The sequence below is a fragment of the Hemicordylus capensis genome, chromosome 3, assembly GCF_027244095.1.
Source record: "Hemicordylus capensis ecotype Gifberg chromosome 3, rHemCap1.1.pri, whole genome shotgun sequence".
NCBI lineage: Eukaryota > Metazoa > Chordata > Lepidosauria > Squamata > Cordylidae > Hemicordylus > Hemicordylus capensis.
Genome location: NC_069659.1, coordinates 277,610,139 through 277,626,659, shown reverse-complemented (window position 1 = coordinate 277,626,659; position 16,521 = coordinate 277,610,139). Strand labels below are relative to the sequence as shown.

Sequence of the window (16,521 nt, the reverse complement as noted above, 5' to 3'; positions counted from 1 at the left end):
CCTTAAAGCAAGGAAGCACCCTGCCCTCTCTCCAATAAGCATTTATTATATCTACCAGGCTTTCTAAAGCAATCCCCCTGCCAGATAGTACAAGCCATGTCAGACAAGGGGTTTTTTTTCCTGGGTGGTCATTTAGTCCAATGCCACGGTATCCCCAAGGGTTCAGATAATCTCAGTTACCTTGAAGCACAAATCATAATGAGGCAGAAAGTTTAAGATCTCCCTGCCATCATTTGGTCCTCTGATATTTAAACCTAAAGTAAGTAGAAATTAAACAAGTTTTCTCATCATTATAAAATGCAGCTTCTAAAGCACTCCCTCTGAGCTTCCAAAACATTGAAGCTATTACCTACCCGTGTAGTCTTCCTAACAAATCTCAGGTTTTCTGGCCTTTGATACTGCAAATGCTACTCAGCTCTTTACTTGCTCTTACTTAACTCAGCAGAGTCTGACAAAGCAAAGGGCAAAACTTCATAGATTGTGACTTTGGACAGAATAACATCTCTCTTCCCACAATGGCTAATCGCACAATAACGATCATTGCAGTGATAGGATTGTTTCAATTCACAATAGCAAAACAGAAGCCAGTGTGACATTGGGATGGTCTGGAAAATACTCCAACCAGCCCAATTCAATGCATGGGGGAGGAGAATGGGCATGCATTCCCCACCATACACACACTCAGAACGTCGTCATGTGATCACATGGGGTGGTGATTTCAGATTAGTATTTGAACCATTTGTAGAGGGGCTATGTGTGGTTTGGCACCAAGGCAAGTGGCAAAAATAAAAATCATGTTTTCAAAGATCAGTACAAACCAGCCCATTGTGTATAGAGGGTTGTGGATGGACTGGGAGACACAGGTTCAAACAGCTGCTTAGCCATGAAGCTCAAGGACACATCACACTTTCTTAGCCTATCCTACCTCACAGAGCCGCTGCAAAGATAAAATATGAGAACTCCACATATACTGCTCTGAGATCCTTGAGGGAAGGATGCAAATGGGGTAAATAAAAACATGCCTACACACATAAGAAGCATGTAAAGAGGGACTGATTGATTGATTAAGTTTCAAGTTTTAACCCTGCTGGGTATCTTAACCCGATTACAGTGCCAAAATACTGCAGAGCTTTGATGCTGGCACATTATAAAGTTTTACAAACTGCAGTTCTGGAAGGGAGATATTTAAAAATGCCCTATAAAGAACATTTTTGCCACTGTAATTCGGGAGATATCAAAAATATGGCTCATGTGTTCCTTTATTGTCAATTTTGCCAAAATTTCTGGCACAAATATATAATTCTTTTTATAAGTTGTCATCCAGGTCGTGCGGATTCTTTTTATCTTCATTATCTTCTAGCTGACCAGAATGATTTTATAACTTATGATGATGTGGCTACATTTTATTTGGTAGCCAGCAAGATTTGCCAGGAGCTCATTACAAACTCAATTTAGCGGTTCTGTTTTGAGGTTTAACTTGCTAATATTATATTATAACTTTTATGGTTTACTTCATTGGGCTTCAGTGTGTATGTATTTCTATTGTACAGCTCTGTGGTTTAATTATTTGATTTTATCTGAAATATCTAAGCCTGAACACAAACCACCATGCTGTCCAAAGCTCACCCCTATATTTAAGGACTAACTGACCAACAACAAGTACTTTTTAATTTGCTCACACTTTTATAAGTAAGAGAAATATAGTGGATGTTTTCAAAATTATTTCATATTTATTTACAGTTCAGAGGCTACTAAAGATTTTCTTAACAATGAAAGTAAAACAGCAATGGGACAGCAGATAGTTATGAAACTCCCCTTCGCTACAGCCAACACTGAAGACATATCTGCTTAAAGGGGAAATTTTAAGCATACTAGGGGTAAACTGCAGTGTTTTCACTTTCTCTCTCAACCATGCCTTGTGTATGAACTATTCTGTATGTAGTATTAACATAGAACTGCACATATTCATTCAGAAGTAAACTCCAATACATTCAGAGGAGCTGGTGATGTATTGGGGTTGACTTCTGAATGAAAATGCATAGGATTAGGATTAGGGGATGCATTCTACAAGAGATTCACACACACAGTGGCTCGTTAAGAAAGGAAGCTATAAAGCTGCTATTTCTTTCCAATCTGGAAGTCCTACAATGATTTGATTTTTAATTACTGGATGGAAACCAGGGTCCAGCTACTCTGACGTGGCTTGTTTGCTTTCTTTGTAGACCCCCTGCAGTGCATTTGAAGATCATGCTCTAGCTAGCTCCCCTACGTTGTATCTCCTTCCCTTCCCCAGAAGGCTGAAGGGATTCTTTGGCGTGCCTCTCATCCCGGGCTCACACGTGCATGCAAACGCGTCTGTGCCAAGAGCACCACTAAACGATAACGCTTGGAACGTCTCACCTGGTCTTTTCCTCCCCACGCACTCACTTCAGTGCTTCCTGGAGGCTGCCATACAAAACTGACGTCTCAAGCCCCGTGAGCCACCGAGGCTGCAGATGGGGCGGAGCCTCTCGGAAGCGATTTGCTCACCAAAGTCTCCTTCGCGCCAGCGCTGAGCGACGTCAGCACGGCTCCCATTCATGTGCTCAGAGGAAGCCGGCAGGAGGCGAGCGGCAGGCTTTGATCTGGCTCGGCTCCTTTGCGACTTGGACGGCACAGCCGAGGTCACGGCTGCGAGTCCGGGTCTTTAATGTTCTCCTGCTGTGCTTGTCCTTCGGCTTTTATTTCAGGCCAGTCTGGTTGTATTCTTAGCAGCAGACTATATACAAGCCAATGACCGTTAATAAAATATAGCATTTTTAAAAATGGGCGTGGGGGGGGGGCGGGAGAAAGAGGAAAGGGTTTTAATTTTTTTTTTAATGAACTATGAACTCGTAACGGTTCCAACCTTTCCTCCCACCCCTTGTGGGGCTCCTGTGCCTTTAACACAGGCACAGATGTAAGTGTAATTGAACTGATTAAGCTTTCCCCACCACTGAATTGCTATGCTGCCCCTGTTGAATTTCTACCTGTCACTCTAGGCAATGGAGGTACCTTTCTGAAGCAATGACTTAAGTGTGCTATAACCTGCCCAGGGAAGTGTGGGAGAGGGGATAAAGGGAAAGAGGTCTGTGTATTAATTGCTGTGCAAGGATAGTGAGTGTTCTTGTTGTTTTTAACTCTTGTAAAATTGTTGCTTGCTCTTCCTTCAAGCAGCTCCTCCAGCTGGTATTTATATTAGTTAAATATATATACCTTGCTTCTCATTCAAAGATTCCGGTGGCTAACACCCTGCAATAAAACAGTAACATGATTAAAAAATCCACCATAAAAGTTAAACAAAACTAAGATGAAGCAACAGAATTAAAACCAACCAGAGAGAATAAAATGTCTTTCCCTGACTCCTAAGTAAAGTAAAGTTGTGCTGTTGAGTCAGTGTCAACTCCTCGTGACCACAGAGCCCTGTGGTTGTCTTTGGCAGAATACAGGAGGGGTTTACCACTGCCATCTCCCGCGCAGTATGAGATGATGCCTTTCAGCATCTTCCTATATCAGTGCTGCCTGATATAGGTGTTTTCCATAGTCTGGGAACAGGGGTGTAACTATAATAGGGCAAGGGGAGACGGTTGTCTGGGGGCTACAGCAGGCTAAAATTGTATAACTCCATATCACATTAAAATAGTGTATTTCTCATATTAACTTGCCTGTCTATTAAAATCTTCTTTGGTACCTCAACTCAGAATATCCCTGTCTTCTGAGGTGCCATGGATAACAATGAGAAGCAGGGCCTTTTCAGCAGTAGTACTTCATCTCTGAGCATCCACGCCTTCCTTGAGTTGATATTAATTTGCCAATGGTATTTAGGAGTCATAGCCACCTAATGGTGCAGCGGGGAATTAACTTGCCTAGGGAGCAAGAAGTTGCTGGTTTGAATCCCAGCTGGTATGTTTCCCAATCTGCTAATCTTCTTTACACTGCTGTTATTTGCTGCTTTATTATTTCCAGGACTTCTCTAATTTTCCTTGAATCTAGGTGGTATTTTTGGATCAGATACTGTTTGGTGTTTTCATTCTTCAGCTTCTTGTCTTTCATATCTTTCAATTTACTAGCATCTGATCTAATCCTGGTGATTTTATTTTCTAATCTAATCTTCCATTTAGGTGAAGTACTACTTTCTTTTTTTACAGGTCCACTGATCTTATATCCGAGCTCTTGTGTTGTTATTGTTGCTGCACTGTACATTAGTTGGTTTGTTTCTTGCAAATTATTGGTTATTATTTCTGCAAGTGCAGCATTTATATCTTTTAATGCCTGAGCAAGTTGTTTTTTGGCAACTGTTTTTAGAGCGTGTAGTCAAACCCTGGTGGTTGTTTGGTTCATGTGCTTAGTTATTTTTTGCTTTAGTTCTTGTTGCTTTTCTGTTAAAACGGCATTTGGGTTTTTGAGGTGAAGGCAAAGGGGAGGTTGCCTGGTTTTGATTTTGAAACAATTCAGCAACAGTGGCATCCTCTATGTCCAACACCTCCTCCACCTGCGCCTGAGCAACTTCTTCAGTTGTTGGTAATTCTTGTTCCATATCTTGAGCCTGTTTTGCTCTTTGCAGTTCTTCCAGCTCAACTTCTGTGAATACTTTATTTCTTATTACTAGCTGACCTGTGCAGCCGCCGCCGCCCTGCGGGGGCCGAGTGCAGCCACCGCCGCCTCGCCTCCGCGGCCCGGCCAGTCCCGCCACCTCGCTTCCGCGGCCGGGCCCAGCCAGGCCAGGCTACCTCTCTCTCTCCTCCCACCCCCCGTCTCCGGCGGGGCAGAGTGCGGCCGTCGCCACCAGCGGGCCTGGCCGGCCCCAGAGTGCCGCCGCTGATGCCGCGGCCGGCCCCAGAGTGCCGCCGCCTTGCCTCCGCGGCCCGGCCTGTCCCGCCGCTCGCTGGGCCCCGCCACCATGGCCTGGCCTGCCACCATCGCTCTGGGCCCGCCGCCTCGCCCCGCCTCACGGCCGGGGCCGCCGCCACCTTGCTGGGCCCACCGCCTCGCTGGGCTCCACCGCCGCAGCCCTGGGCCCGCCGCCTTGCCTCCGCAGCCGCCCAGCAAGCGAATTCTCCTGGGTGTGCTGCCAGCCAATCAGGCGCCCCCTGCAGCCCAGCCAATCAGCTGGGCTGCCGGGACGCATTTCTCCTGGGCACACCCAGGAGAATTATATATATAGATGAATCTTCTCTTGTCTGCTAGCCTTTGTTCTGTTATTTCTGTATCTGGATGTTTCTCTTTCCAAATTTGGTACATTCTTTTAAAATAACCTAGTTGGACTAGACTTGTAGTAGCAGATCATTATTTCCTTGTTGGCATTTTTTGTATATTTTTTTCGGTTAAGCGACGTTTCGTCCAGTAACCTTGCAGTCTCCAGCCCTGGTTGCTCAACTGAAGATCCTGAGTCCTGTTGCCCACTTGCCACCAGATGTCCAGGGACTCCAGCACCTGGCGTGGTCCTTGTTGACCCAGGTGACGACCAATCTGGTATAGATTTATTAAAGTTACGTCTCACCATATTGTTGATGGGAGAGGCACTCTTCGTCTGGCTCCTCTGGTGAGACCTGTCCAGTATGGTTGGAACTCTGGCATAGCTCTCACCTTCCTCAGAGCACGCAAGCCCCACAACCACGCCAAGGTAGTGCCTCACTGGGGGATTATTATTATTATTTATTTATTATATTTGTATACCACTCAAATTGCAAATCTGCACGGTTTACAACAAAACAATAAAAACAAGCACTAGAACAATTTAAAACATAAACTATTAAAACTTAAAATCATCAAACTATTAAAACAGTATCTAATTAAAAGCCTGGGTGAACAAATGCATCTTGATTGCCTTTTTAAAAGTCGTAAGAGATGGGGAGGCTCTTATTTCAGTTGGGAGCACGTTCCTAAGTCTCAGGGCAGCAATGGAGAAGGCCTGTCTCTGAGTAGCCACTAGACAAGCCGGTGGCAACTGCAGACAAACCTCTTCTGATGATCTCAATGGGCTGTTCATAGCGAATAAGATGTTCTCTTAAATACCCAGGGCCCAAGCTGTTTAGGGCTTTATAGGTTACTAGCTGGGCCAGGTGCAGGGCATCTCTGCCTCTAGTTCGCCACCGCCATTCCCACCCACCCCCCGCCTGCCCGCTGCTGCCATCGTTTTCCTCCTACCCACCTCTTCCTTCTTCCCCCCATCCACCCATACCAGCTGTCATTTTCCTTCTCCTGCCTGCCAGTACTGGTGGTCTTCTTCCTTCTTCCCCCTGCCCACCTGTACTGGCCGCCTTATTCCTTCTTCTCCCCACCCACCAGTACCGGCCGCCGCCTTCTCCCCACCCACCCGTACTGGCTGCCTTCTTCCCCTCGCCCATCGCCTTCTTCCCCCTGCTTACCCGCCCGTTGCCACATTCTTCCACCCGCCCATCGGACAGCTGCCACCATACACCACTCTTTTTTTCCTGCCTGCCCACCAGCCGGCTTCCGCCACCGCCATTTTCTTTTTCTTTTTTCCCACCCATCCCTGTCACTATCTGGCAGCTGCTTGCGAACTCTCATGACAGCTGCAACACATGGGATTAGCGATGAGTATGCCTTAAAGAAATATATATAAAGAAGATAACCAAGACTTTGTATTTTGCCCAGAAACTTATCAGCAACCAGTGTAGATCTTTTAAGATAGGAGTGATATGGTTTCACCAAGATGACCCAGAGACCAACCTGTTGTAAACCCGTCAGGCTAATCTAAAGCTATCTATCAGCAGCCAGAGTGTGAAGTAGGAAAAGGGTCAAAAGGAGAATGTCAGAGCCAAGCAGTAAGCAAATTCCAAACCAAAGCCAGTCTGAGTCATCACAATATCCATTCAGTCAAACCAAGTCCAAGTCGAATTCCGAAAGCAGGATACAAATGGTCCAAAGTCAAAACACAGTCAGAACAAGCAGGAGCACAGCTGGGTAGCTCACCAAATCACAACATTGCTTCGAGTAATGCGGCTGAGGCGGAGCCATCTTAAATAGGCTGAAGCCATGTGCTTTCAATCATGGGTCCCTGACTCAGCAGCTCTTCTTGTTAGTTGAGCCGTTCTGCGCGTGCATTTCCTTATCCCCTCCTGTCTCTTCAACTGACGCCTCTCTACAGCTGAGATCAGCTGTGCCTCCTCCACAGGAGCTGTCGTGCTAGGCTCTGTTTCTTTTTCAACATCCCATGAATTGGTCCCACTTGCCTCTGCAACTTCTTGCCTTTGAGGTTGCTGTACTTCCTCCTCCACTGTCACACTGCCTGTCTCCTCCTCATCTTCGGAGTCTGATAACATGGCCATGACACGACCTGGATGCCGCATTCTGGACTAACTGCAGTTTCTGGACTATGTACAAAAGCAGCCTTACACAAAGCGCATTGCAGTAGTCAAGTCTGGAGGTGACCAGCAGATGTACTACTGTTCTGAGGTCATTTATCTCAAGAAATGGGTGCAGCTGGCATATCAGGCAAAGTTGATAAAAGGCTTTGGCCGTTGCCTCAACCTGGGACACCAGAAAGCTTTACACACAGACCTTCTACCCCGAATCTACTTCAGAGGAGAGTGTGTGTGTTCGCACACCAGCCAAACTTACCCTGAAGTCCCTTCGAGATCCTTGGACCCACTCCACACAAATCGGGCTTTGTGATGCAAATTTTAGCTTATCTTGATTTATTTCTGGATTTTTAAAATGCTGGTTTTAAGCTACTTTTTCTGAAAACGCCAGAGCAAATAGGGAGAGGCACTGACTAGAATCATTAGTATGATAAGTTCTCTTTAGATGTTCTCTTTAGAAATGCAGATATCGCTCTTAAGGAAGCTCTTACTCTCCCCTGCCCCCAGAGCAAATAGGGAGAGGCACTGACTAGAATCATTAGTATGATAAGTTCTCTTTAGATGTTCTCTTTAGAAATGCAGATATCGCTCTTAAGGAAGCTCTTACTCTCCCCTGCCCCCGCCTAGAAGGAATACACAGAGCATGCCATGTGAACTTGTTTCAAAACAAAATCCAAGAGCAGAAGGGAGGGGCTGCTTCCCTCAATGCCGCATGTGTAGTTTGAAGTGGCTTCGTTCAACATTTACCCCGAAGCATGAAGCCATTTGTGAATAACTCCCTGGGAGAGGTTTGTACCCAGAAGCACCCCCAGACTGCATAACTGTTCCTTCTGGGGAAGTGTGACCCCATCCAGAATGGGCAGATCAAAATAAGCTCCCGAGTTCCAACCCTGCACAATAAGTACCTCTGTCTTATCTGGATTCAGTCTCAGTTTGTTATCTCTCATCCAGCCCATCACCGCCTCCAGGCAGGCATTTAGGGAAGTTTTGCTTTCTCCTGATGATGTTGACATGGAGAAAAAGATTTGAATGTCATCAGCATATTGATAAGCTTTATGAGAGCTGATTCACTTTACCAGTGTACCAATGGTACTATGTAAATAAGTATGAGCCAGATTCCAAAGAAGTGTATGACTAGTTTTCATATATTATGGGCTTTGGGGGTGGTATTTCACAAGTTAAACTCTTGTTTTAATGAACCTGAGGTTCATTAACACCCACCCAAGGAGTCTACTATGCCACATAGCAATCCTCTTTTGAAATCGAGGGACTTTTGAAAGCAATTTGTGGTATGGCGTGGCAGTCTGCCATTCAAAAAGAAGTCAATAATATCACGGGGCACACCCAAGCTGTTGGACTCACCTGAAGTACCTATTTGGATCCCAGCCAAGATGTGAAGGGGAGATACATAGCTCTAAAGACACCGTGGACAAACCAGGAAATCACAGTCAATCACAGCTTCCTGGTGTGCTTCTCCAGTTGTCTGGGGGTACATGTCTCCATATTTTACACGCCTATCATAAGAAACACTAGTATGCTTGAGGGGATGTGCATAATTGTGAGCCTGCCTTCACTCCTACTTCCAAATAATCTCAGCAGGTTAGACCAGATGTCTTTTTAATACCAATGTCAACAAATTCTTTGTACCTGTAGATGCTTTCCTCCTAGGGCTTACAGCAGCTTAGGGGGCATTTTTGACTGAGTTGTGGCATGAGGGGAAAGACTTAAATACCCCCCTTGCCATGGTCATTTTAGGGGAAAATAAATACACAACCTTTTCAGCATCACGTCCGATTTGGTCCCAAATGCCCCAGATGCTTCCTAATTTCATTTTTTGGCATGTCTTTGTTTACTCAAACATTTTCTTTTTAAAAAATGCATAAAAACCATATTGCTTTCCTCTACATCTGAGCAGATATTCAAAACAAATGAAGAGTTTTCAATTTCATTCCCTCTCTCCCATCCCGTATCCATTCCATATAGTCTCCAAATGACAGGAGTAATTACTGCAGAATCGGATATCTTTTCTTGGATTGCCCCCTCAAGTGCAACAGTTTGCCAGATTATTTAGCCTTTAGCACAGGTAGCTTTTCATTCTAGCCCCTTTTTAAATAGCCCCTTTCAGAGTGGTGAAGGGGGCTATTGCTATAGAACTGTAAAACTGCAGTGACTGAAAGCAAAAGGATTTGTGGCAAGGGATTTTTCTTGTAATTGCTTCCAGGTTAGAGCAAGTTTGCTAGAGTCCAGGGTTACCCACAGGACTTGCAGTGTGGCTTGAAGAGTAATATAATCATGTGGCTCTCAGCAGCCCCCAGTTTATAACTGCCAGGGGAAGATACAGCAGATCATCTGCTTGGGTTTTATTGCTAACAGGCTAAATCTGGGAGGAATTTCCCTTCATCCATCAAGCAAGCAGCAAGTGCATGAGAATTTTATTGCTGTGTGATTGTGGAGTTTGATCCATTGATGCCTAGGGGAGGCTTTTGGTTTGGTTTGGTTTTTAAATTGACTTCCCTTGTAGTCATAACAAAATATTATTGAAGAAGTTATATACATGTATGAACTGTACTTTTCCAGAATGCTTTTCTGGAATTCTGAATTTTCCAAAATTGGACGTGCAGGTACAGTTAAAACCAGGGTCTCTGTTACCAGAGGAAAAGTATCTGGTGACTTTATTGTATGCACCTGAAAATATTGGAAAATTGAATCCACAGCCATAAGTATGAGTCGTACTGACAAACCATGAGTTCAATCTAAGATTTAAACCAGAAGTTCCATTTGAGAGGTATAGGGAAAGAGTCAGGACTATATAATGAAGAACAACTGACTGGCAAGAAATAGGATCTTATTGTTCCCTTTTTCTATGGGCTACTAAAAAGTTCAGAGATCACTTTAGACAGAGAAATCTGGCACAGTGCTTCCATGTCAGACCCTGGTAGCCTAGAGTGAATTAAACCAGATTTCAATCCTCTGCAAGCAGGATCTGGGGGGAAAGGACAAAATGACATGCTTTACAATAGCAGTGGGTCAGCATGCTTTCTGATCACTCAAACCACCAGGCAGGAAGCAAGCAATATATTTACAGCTCTTAAGCAAAAACAGGAAGCAAGTAATGCCAAGTGGCAGACAATTGAGAGTGAGGGATTGCTATTGCTATTGAGGGATGTGATTTGGATCCCATGAGTAATATAGCTTTCTGACGGTAAAACATAAGAACTGGAAATAGTGGCTTGCAGCCAGACTAATTTAATGGGACTAATTTCACAAGTAGTCTCATTAAAATTAATGGGGCACCTAGATCACATTCCTGACTCCCAGTTGTCCTGTTCAAAACACTAGTTGCCTGGTGGAACTTGTGCTGCAGAGAAGAGACTCTTCCTCAAATGCCAATTAGCTGTGAAATCTAGGAATTTTGCTAAATAACTGTGGAACTCAGATTGTGAATGCTGAAATTTCAGTGGAAGAATGGAACACAGAGGCTTATGCCTGATATATCCTCCAACTCAGTTTGTATTATTCTTGTATCAAGAATACAGGTGAAACTCGGAAAATTAGAATATCATGCAAAAGTCCATTAATTTCAGTAATGCAAATTAAAAGGTGAAACTGATATATGAGACAGACGCATTACATGCAAAGCGAGATAAGTCAAGCCTTAATTTGTTATAATTGTGATGATCATGGCGTACAGCTTATGAAAACCCCAAATCTCCAATCTCAGAAAATTAGAATATTACATGGAACCAATAAGACAAGGATTGAAGAATAGAACAATATCTATTCCTCTGAAAAGTATACAGTGTACTGTGCTTTTTTGGCCAGCAAACTCGCCTGACCTGACCCCATAGAGAATCTATGGGGCATTGCCAAGAGAAGGATGAGAGACATGAGACCAAACAATGCAGAAGAGCTGAAGGCCGCTTATGAAGCATCCTGGTCTTCCATAACACCTCATCAGTGCCACAGGCTGATAGCATCCATGCCACGCCGCATTGAGGCAGTAATTGCTGCAAAAGGGGCCCAAACCAAGTACTGAATACATATGCATGCTTATACTTTTCAGAGGTCCGATATTGTTCTATTCTTCAATCCTTGTCTTCTTGGTTCCATGTAATATTCTAATTTTCTGAGATTGTGGATTTGGGGTTTTCATGAGCTGTACGCCATAATCATCACAATTATAACAAATTAAGGCTTGACTTATCTTGCTTTGCATGTAATGCGTCTGTCTCATATATCAGTTTCACCTTTTAATTTGCATTACTGAAATTAATGGACTTTTGCATGATATTCTAATTTTCTGAGTTTCACCTGTATGTGGAGTGGTGTGAAGGCGGTGTTGATTGGTGGTGCAGATGTGCAATAGGAAAGCCTTCTCTTTCTTAAAGGTTGTGTGCTACCCACCATTACTGATCAACACACACTACAGGCCCTTGTAGTCATAATGCCAGACCTGTAATAGGAGTCTTGAGCATGAGAAAGTCTGCACAGTTTTTCCTTGACTTAGCATAATTGGCTGCTATATAGATTTAAACCCTGCTCTAGACTTCAGGCCTAACTATATACAAATGTATGCAACAGAAGCCAGATGGCTGATTTTTCAAAGGAAAAGCACCTTCACAGTGCTTCGGAATTGAGAAAAGGCAATGGAGGTTTAAGTCCTTCCCACCATCATTTTCCCACCATCATTTTTCTTCTCTAAATTTATTTGTTATTTAAATTTATATACCACCTTTCATCATTTGATCACAATGATAAATCCCTCTCCTGAGGCTGCTTTTCTCTGGGAAAAATAGACATCTGGTTTGTGTTACATGCATTTGCGAGTAACATGCAGTTCTGCCCTGTATCAATATTGCATTAAGACTATCACTTAAAATACATTTCTTCTACACCCCCACACCCTTTGCATTGTGACTTATCCTTATTCCCACTCCTCTGATTTCTTACTTGTTTTGTGACCTTGATCTTCATGTTCCAGGGAAATGTTCAAGCCAGCTGGGCAAATGTGAGATTTTATCAAAGCTTCTAAATTGTTGCAGAATAGTAGCAAGCCACTAGGATTAACAGATAGCTGTATAAACTCCTTAACATTACACCGCTTCCTCAAATGTCTGCATTGTCCATTGTTCAGAAGAAAGTTGCAATGTCTCTCGTACATCAGATTCTTTGAAATAAGGATATTTGTTCTTCTCAGGACAAGGAGAGTTGGAGATGATAAATTGACATCATCCTCTGAGTTGGCTCTTGTGGCTTGTGTGTGTGTGTTCTTTGTCCCTGTTGTTCATGGAGATCAGCAAAGTAGGCAATATTTTTATTGCAGCAGCTTTGAATGATGAAAAATAAAATGTTTTAAGTTTCCTACAGATATTCTCTCTGTCTTGCACAAAAAGCACTGGCTGACATCTAGTCTAACAAAGCACCAGTGCTTCTAAAGAGTTCAACTAACTCAGCTCCACTGCTCATGCAGCAGAGGAAGGGGAAATTTGACAACCTCCCCCTCCCCAGTAAGCACTCTGTGACACACAAAAATATGGGTTATGCAGCCTTCAGTGAAATATATTTGAATGGCACTGAGTGCTTCCAAGGAAAGGGGAGGTAGTTGAAATTCACCCCCTCACACAGACTCCAGTGCAGCACTAGTGCTACACCATGCTACCAAGACTGCACAGAAGCTATAGGCTAGGTGCTTCAGCTATGCATTTGGGCTTAAGTGGGGGAAATTAACTCAAATAACAGTCCTGACACAGCATTAATTTAAACAAGCAAGGGGTATTGGAAAAATGCAGAGACTTAATTATGAGTTTCAAAGCTTTATTAACACAAACTTGGGGAGTTACAGCAAATAAGAGGGAGTTTGGTTAAGATTCTTAATAAATTGCCTGGGGTTTCACAGAAGGTTGTCGAAAGCTTGGTTGGAAATCTTGATAGAGTGCCTGCCTTAGGAGAGCTGAGAGGGATGTTAAGAAGAGATGGGAGGATCCCAGAGAAAGAGATAGATTTGAGTTGGAAGTTTACGTATCCTTCCTAGTGCATGTTCGGTGTGCAAAGTTCAGTCTGGTGATTCCTCAGGATTAGGGAGCATGGCAGAGTTTGGAAGGGGGGAAAGAGGCAAAAAGCAGCAGTTGTAGCTAGCTGTGTGAGAGTCTGTCATGTAACAGATTCTGAACCATGTTGTCTGCCAAAAGCAGATATACCAGGTTATCCCTGGTATATTGGAGCAAGACACACGTGTCCATTGCTAGGTTAACCTAATCCGTACAGGTGCACCTTCTATGGCTGTATAGAATGGCCAAAAGAGACAAAGACCATTTCAAACTATTCATGATTGTTACTTGTTTGGTGAAATGGTTTTATGTTTGCTTACTTCATCGAAACAGGGCGTACCAGGTGGAAAATGCAAATCTTTTGTTTATGATTGAGCTCTCCTCTTTTTCTTGCCAGTCCTTGCATTTACTCTGAGGGAGAAATGGCTGTGTGTTTGCTCATTTCTGCTGAAGCACTCAAGTTCTTATCAACAGTATTCCTGCCCAAGATAGGTTTTAATGGTCTGTTAGCTGGCATGCTCTGAAAAGATCAGTCTGTACACCCTTTGCAGTCTATTATCATGAGACCTGGAGGCGTGTTTCCAAACGCTGCCTTTGCTAATGACCCAATCATGCCAAGAGGCTGGGGCCTCGTGGGCTGAACATTACTGAAGGCTGTTAGCCTGTATCTTGGTGCTTTTTGAGATCATGGAGAGGGGTGCATTTCTGTGTGACCCCAAAATAGTGTTATTGGCAACAACCGGTGCTTCTCCCAGAACAATTATGTACCATTAGTCTGGAAGTCAGCCATTGTTTTCCCATTTGGTGTTTCTTTAGTTCTGGTAGACCTAGGTAATTCACCCGTAATGGAATTCCATATCACATATAAGATTTTGAAATTGTTTTGAAATATTAATTAATTAAGATATACATATCAGGTAGTATAGAAATATGATAGATAAATAAATAAATGAATGAATGAATAATAGGATATCACATTCTATAAGATAGGCAAACATACTCTCATTTGCAGAACAAGTGAGGAACAAGAACCTTAGCAGGTCTAAAAGTCTCATCGTGTTCATCTGAATTAGCACAATTGTCATACTTGTAGCTTGAAATCTAATGCGTTGTAAAGGGAGCATATATCACATCACCACCAAATTAGTATTAAAAGAGATGGAAGGCAGTCAGAGCCATTGTGGTACCTGATGAAAGAAATCCATATGGTGCATCTCATGGTGGTGAAAATGACAACTTCCTGTCCCTTAGCAGTACCCAAATAGCTGCCACATAACATCAACCATGTCATCCAATCTAATAACAGAGAAAGCCCTGCCCCCCCACCAAAAAGGTTAGTGCAGGTTTGCAGGTATCACTGTTGCTCTTATAGTTCCCAGACTTACTCCCCTCCCCTGTCCTGGCCAGAGTTCCATGACAGCCCTTTCATGTGGTGTGGCAAGGATCAGGCCTCTTTACACCCGCTTTCATGGCTGCTGTATTACTGATGGAGCTTGATCCTGTTCTCAGTGCTAGCATCAGGTTCAGTGGTGTCCTTATTGACACTAGGAACCAATTACCTGATCTAAAAGCTGCTATGCTCATATAGAGGCTCATGGGAATAGGCCATTAGCTGGCACAAACTGGATTGTGGAACTCATTGTTTGTCTTCAACTTTAAGTACCTGAACACTCCTATTGGAGGCAATAGATCTGCAAGCACAAGTGTACAGTCAACCCTTGCCAATCATGGTGTTACTGACCACGGTTTTGAGTATATGCGAATGGGAAATTGTGACAGGCCTTGCCAACCGCGACCTGAGTATCCACGTTTGGCAAGGGGTTTGTTTTGTTTTGTTTTGTTTTTGTGATTTTGGAGGGGTTTCAGCTATTTTGGAGGGTTCAGAGGTTCGATCTGCTGTCGCTTGCCAATTTAAAATGTCTTTGAGTTATTTTGAGGGGGTTCAAAAATGTCCAGAGGTTTGATCTGCTCATTCTTCTTGGTGAGATTACAGGATTTTTTTGGTGATTTTTAGAAATTTTTTGATATTTTCCCCCTTTATTTTTAGGTCTTTTTGTGGTCATGGTTCCCCTAACCCCATTTCCAATAGACATTAATGCCTCGCCAACCGCAAATTTGCCAACAGCGAGGTTTTGCCAGAACAGAACCCTAGCAGTTGGCAAGGGATGACTGTATGTATAAATGTGTATAAGAGCCCATTCATTCTGCACTCCTGTTTAGATTGATCAGAATGGACATAAATAATGAGCATGACTGTAAATGAGAACTTTGGAACGCTTGCTAAGATTAATGTTCTTCCTGGAGGCCTGTTGCTATATTTGAATAATCCATGAAGAATAATTTAAACACCAGGGAGTGGGATGAGATTTCCAATAAACCTAAGGAAGATTTAAAGCCAAGTTCTGGGCTTTTAGGACCTTGACCATTCTAAAACTATCCTCTGTACTAATGTAAAATATTTAATAATTAATTTATCAAACATATTCCATTTAATTATTCAGGATAGAAACTACTACTTGAAGCATGTTGATCCTCTCTGTTGCAACTTCATTAACATGACCATACCTGTTGGCTCACTTCAAGGACAATGGAGAAAGATATACTTTGGCTTTGAATTTGGATAAAGGTATTGTACTTTTTCCATTTCATTTTTTTTAAAGCCAGGATGTGACATCAGAAGAGGCTAATGTCTGTCATATGTCAAAGGATGTTATCCTTTTGTTATCCTCACCCATATCAGGAAATAAATATCCTCTTATCAGTGTTCCTAAACGTCACATCTTCATGACCCCTCCAAATCTCATTTCCCACTTTCTGAAGCATATATATTTTAAAAGTGTATTCTAATCTTATCTCTGCATCTGATGCAGTTCACTTCCAAACACTACCCTCCAAAGTCAATAAGGCAAAAAATACATTTTGACCATCTTTTTCAACAAATGCTGGGGAGAAATGTCCAAGAGGATTTATCCCCTGGCAAGGCTATATGTCTATTTATGTCTGTATCAATCTGACATTGGGTACAAAATATAACATCCTGAGAATCTTAGCTTTAAGGGTTTTTTAAGTCCTTATGGCAGCAGAGCGAGAAAAATCTAAAAACATGCAACCAATGATATCACTAGTGATAT

At 43.0% G+C, this 16,521-nt stretch overlaps 1 protein-coding gene across 1 annotated transcript in view; it reads right to left on the bottom strand.

The window, feature by feature from the left end:
- The window catches only part of XPNPEP1 (X-prolyl aminopeptidase 1), a 61,060-nt gene extending 58,544 nt beyond the window's left edge, over positions 1-2,516 (bottom strand). Inside the window, exon 1 of the mRNA XM_053309943.1 lies at positions 2,401-2,516. The gene's annotated coding sequence lies outside the window, so the exon portion shown is untranslated. The remainder of the gene's footprint in view (positions 1-2,400) is intronic.
- Between the last annotated feature and the right edge of the window lie 14,005 nt (positions 2,517-16,521).